Consider the following 5,345-nt stretch of genomic DNA (forward strand, 5'->3'; position numbering starts at 1 on the left):
TCTAAACTTGTAAATCACGTAAAGTGCAAGATGGATGAGCAATAAAACTCTAGATTTGTGCACATCTAGAGTAATGACAATCAGGGGTTGAGGTACACGGGGTATTAGCCGTGCATTTTTCTCGAGGTCGTCTGATCTACGAGTCTCTTATTTCAAATACTTTTCAAATCTAGGAGTTAGATGAGATCTCATACTAGCTACGGTTACGGAGTCGCACCCGTGGTCGTTGGATGTTTTATTGATGTTTCCGAAAGGAGGCATGACGTTTTTCTTTTATTGATGTTCCAAATGGAGCATGGGTTGGACAACCTTTTCTATTGCTTAATCCAATGAATTAAAATGATGAGTTAACTACTTTTAGCTAGTGGAGTCTTAGTAAATTGATAATTGATTATTAGTAGCATGCTAGGGATTTCCTATTATGTTTCGCAGCTTGTATGTACTCAGCTTTGCTGATTGCGTGCTTTGTGTGTGTCTTTCTTGGTCATGGCCTTCGCTTTTCAATGACCCTATGACGATCCAATTTTTACACTTGTAATATTGGGGAGCAGATTAACCACGGGTTCTTACACATGCAGCATCCGCATCTAGGTGGTGGGATCTTGAGTGGAATGTTGGCTGCTTTTCTTATTTTTATTATTACTAGTTGTGCCATCGCTCGCGATGCGCGCGATAACCCAATAAACTAATATTAAGTATCGGTAATATGGTAGCGTAAGTTAATTTGTAATAATACTTATTGTTTTATTTATCATCATGAGATACCGTTGTTATTGTTTTGTCAGATTATAATATGATATTTGATGGAAAATGTAAGAATAATAAAGCATTTTGTAATTAAGTATAGCCATATTATTCATATAGTATATAAGTATATTAATATTGTATACCTTTTCAAAAAATATTAATATTGTATACAATTTCCTCACCTTGATAAAAATTACTCACCCCTAAAGTATTTACTTATCCTTATAGAATTTATAACCCTAGAAATCATACAAAATTATCCACCTTTAAATAGTTTTCTCACCCCCTAAATGTCATATACAATTAACACACTTAAAAATAAATTGCCCACCTCTAAAAATCATATACAAGTTACCTCACTCCTAAATAAATTGCTCACCCATACATTACCCTAAAATAATTTGTTCACCTCCAAAGAATTTTCTCACTCCTAAATATCATATTCAAATTACATTACCCTAAAATAGTTTGCTCACCTCAGTATAGTTTGCCCATGCCTAAATAATTTGTTCACCCTTAAAAAATTGTATTCATCGTCAAAGGCTGCATCTTGTACAACATATTCTTTGTGGAAATAAAAGCTACCTTTGATTAATTATAAAAAACTATCCTCTATTACACATCACAATTCATCTTGCTTAATTGGTTTTGATTTTACAATTGAGATCGAGCGACATTCGTATGGTCGGTATCCCATCAACCTGCAGCATCAAATAAAATAAGCAAATAAACACCCTCACTTTCCTGCCAAACATATTGAAAATTTGAATTCAATGAAAACAAACTCATTACCACGTATGTATTTAGGGAGCTTGAGTATAAATTCAATGAAAATAAACTCTCACTTAATGACCTCCAACCATGACTTTGCATCAATCAACAGTATTTAGAGACAATGGCTATGTAGCATACCTCTCTAGAAAGCTAATTTATGGGAAATATATTGTCCTAAAAAAAGGTAAAAAAAATATAACAAATTGCAATCTTGAAACTAAGTATTGCCCTTTTTAATTGTTTGATCAAGCATGTGACGAGTCAAACAATCCAAATAATTTTTCAGCATATTTAAAATAAACAACCTTTACTCAACAAAAGTAATCCTCTTATATACACAAGACTATATATAACATGCAAAATTTAAGTTATAGCATTCTTCATAGCCATGGGAAATCTTCTTATTTAAGAATTAAATATCGCTTACTAAAAAAAATCAAAATATAATTACTAAAATCTTTTAAACGTGCTCCTATGTTTTTACAATTTTATATAGCTAACTACAACTTGACCCCCCTCTTCACTCATTCCCCTGTGTCTAAAGTTGATCTCCATTCCCTCTCTCTACTTCTCTACACGTCTATTTGTGATATTGCGTCATAGAAAATCGTTAACAAATTCTTTCTATCTATTTATTTTTCAATTACACTATATAAAAATAACTACATTACAGAGCATTACCAGGGGAGCATATTCCGTGCAAATGGAAGGATCTACTCTATTGCAAATGGGAGGATCTACTAAGATAGAGTGCTGGACAACATTGTCCTTGTTATTTTAGATTAGAATCATCATATATTTTGTGTTTAAACCTTTGTTTCCTTCCTTTTGTTTTCAAAGTTTCTTCTACAATTATGTGATTTAAGATAATACCCTTGTCAAAGTGTTGAGTGTCCAACATGGATAAAGAAGACAAAATGAAAAGTCAAAAGTATATCTTTAGTTTACTTCAGTTTTCACTATCCATATCACCAAAGTGGGCTAAAAATGCTTTATAATAGCAACTTGGTTCTTCCCCACTGAGTCACCTCTTCCCCCGTCAAAATTAAAGGTCCTTTCCAACTATCCAACCACCCGAGTTTCAAATTATTAAAATCATTCAAGAGGAAAAACAAAGCTAAAAGCAATTTGCTTTAATGAAATGAAAAAAAACCAGTATAAAAAAGTATTAGTCTACTAATGCTTTATAATCTCCAAAAACCGAGACTAAATCATAACAAGTTCATTGTCAGCTAATTAATTAACTCATAGACATTATGCAAGCGTTTAGGATAACCAAAGTAAACCAGTGCATGTGCAATAAAAGGGATAAAGAAACACATTCTCAACAGGCATTTCAAAAGCAAACCTGGAAGAAGTAATGCAGGTAGAAGCTCCTTGCTCAGGGAGAAATAAACAAATAATGTAGGCTAACACACTAATGTATGAGAAAAGGTCAAGAGAGTACCTCTTAAAAATTCAGCAACTGTTTCTGTAGACCAATTTAGTGAAGCCTTCTCAGGGAACCTAAAGGGAGCTTTTGGTTGGTTTAAAGATAGCCTATCCACAAAGCAATCAAGTTTAAAAGTTAAAACATATCCTGTTGGTACTCTCTACACCTTTTCAATAGGTTTAATTTAAACACCTACATTTATACCATGAGCAACAGATGGCTGTGCAACCTTAGCTTTCATATGCTAACCAAATCAACAAGAAGATATGTCTCAAGAGAATTCCAAAAAACACGAACAAGGATAACTACTTCTTATCAAAATATCTCCATTTACCTCATTTTCGACATATTTGTCCCTAATTAGACTAAGCCTTTCTTTTCAGGAGTTTGGCAATTTCACTAAGCATTTGGTGAGCAGGTATCTTAGCCACCCTCGAATGTTGACCCAAACTTCTAGACTCGTGTGTGTCAAGGATGTACTCGGCTACTCTTGTACACGAAAATAGTTGTAGGACTTGATATTTAAATTAGAGGAACACATTTATTGGGCTCGATTCCTCTAAATAGGATCTCCGTTCCTCATTAATCAATCCCATTTCAAACTCACTCCAGGCAGTTGGATGCTTGCACTCTATCAATTTCTCATGGACATACTGAGAACAAAACCCACAATAGACAAGCAAAATCAACATGGTAAAAATTCATCCACAAAATAAAATTAAAAAAAAAAAAAAAAGAAAGCAAAACACCCAATCAGTGTATAATTTTGTCCCAAGGAAAAGTGAGCAAATACTGAGATAACTTGTAAGAACGAACTCTTATACATCAATAAGAAGCAGAGAGTAGTAAAATGATCCTTTAAAATCTTACTCTTCTACATAATGTTCCCGAATTACACACGTTGAGATTTATCCAACAATCCAACAAAACAATGAAAGGATAAAGAAATTGAAGTTACATGATTTGTATACATATACTGGACTGATTTCTGCATACTGCTATATATGCATCTAATAATCAAAATAGTGACTCACTTTAGCTAATCACATAATTGCAATGAGAGGAAGCCTATGGTCTCTTACAGACCAAGCACCCTCTTGTCCGTAAATATATTTCACATCAGCGTTTGTTTGCTTTCTAGACTTAAGGTCCCAAAATGAATTCAAAAAGTCTTGGAAAGTAGGTGTTCGGAATTCTTCGAAAGCAAGTTAGCTCATCCTCATATTCAAACAAGAAGAATTAGGGATAGTCTATAGATATACTGTTAACATACAGTTTAAAATGATCTTAAGACTTGTTCATAGTTTCAGCCAATCAGATGAGTATTTTTCATAGAAAGAAGCAGTGACTTGAGAATTTTAAATCCCTCGAAAGATACTAACTTTCAAGTTGGAAATAGCTACTCTTCTAAAAATGTTGGACATGAAGTATAGTAAATCTATTCATGTTAACAATTACTATGCTAAGTTCACAACTTAAAAATTGTATCAATATAATATAATTTGGTTTACTGTAAATCAAGATCAAATCATTAAATAGGAAAATGCTCTTTTTAGTAATGCTACAGAACATTTACATTGCTGCAGTCAATCCCATGACATGAACATCAAATAGCCACCACCAGACATCTGCAACAACCACCTAGCAACAACAACCCTAAACTCAATCACTTCCCTCCTCTTCTTATGGTAGCCTTTTTAATCTCAATAAAGCTCCTCACATTCAAATTTCTCAAAACCAAACGCATTTTCTCAATTTTAATCACAATTCAATTGAATCAAACTTCCCAATTTACCTAATCTTTTGGCTAATAAAAGCTAAATTTTCCTTTTAAACTCCCATATTTTATCCTATAATTTCTCACACCAGTCCCACAAACCAAAGTACTTAACATTAAACACCACTGCACCACTCTTCGGCTTTCCCTTCTCAGCTGCAAACATCAAGTCATCAATACATCCTATTTATGGGAGTCCTCTCCAATGTTTGACAATACCATGAGAAAAGAAGAGAATACCTTTAGGGGAGGTGCAGAATATATACAAGAAATAAAATATTCACCCAAACCAGAGTAGAAAAGTGTAGGAAATTTACGCCCTCCCTAAAGATAGAACTTATCAGTGAGAAGGATAATATGTGCTGAAATTGCAAGTTTTTCCATGTGTTCAATCCTTTGGCAATAGCAAGTCTAGCTAGAAGTGACATCCAAATTTGAGTAATGGCCTGAAAGAAATTAGAAAGTCATTAATATCAAAGGATATAATTAAGTAGTCATATGTTAGTAATCATAGTCATATGTAAATTAGGTCCCATATAAATAAAGATCATATATCAGACTTCATTAGAAAACAAGAAAATGCCTCAAAAGCATATCCAAGATGATAAGTAGTAA

At 33.3% G+C, this 5,345-nt stretch overlaps 1 long non-coding RNA gene across 1 annotated transcript; it reads right to left on the bottom strand.

Annotated features, from left to right (window-relative positions):
* Nucleotides 1-941: 941 nt before the first annotated feature.
* On the bottom strand, nucleotides 942-4,568 carry LOC145637941 (uncharacterized). The gene is made up of 4 exons (XR_014114551.1): nucleotides 3,988-4,568; nucleotides 3,150-3,606; nucleotides 2,969-3,060; nucleotides 942-1,448 (listed from the first exon to the last, which is right to left on the bottom strand). It is a non-coding gene; the product is annotated as an uncharacterized LOC145637941 (long non-coding RNA).
* Nucleotides 4,569-5,345: the final 777 nt, after the last annotated feature.

This window comes from Chenopodium album, chromosome 7, assembly GCF_948465745.1.
Source record: "Chenopodium album chromosome 7, dcCheAlbu1.1, whole genome shotgun sequence".
NCBI classification, from domain to species: Eukaryota; Viridiplantae; Streptophyta; class Magnoliopsida; order Caryophyllales; family Amaranthaceae; genus Chenopodium; species Chenopodium album.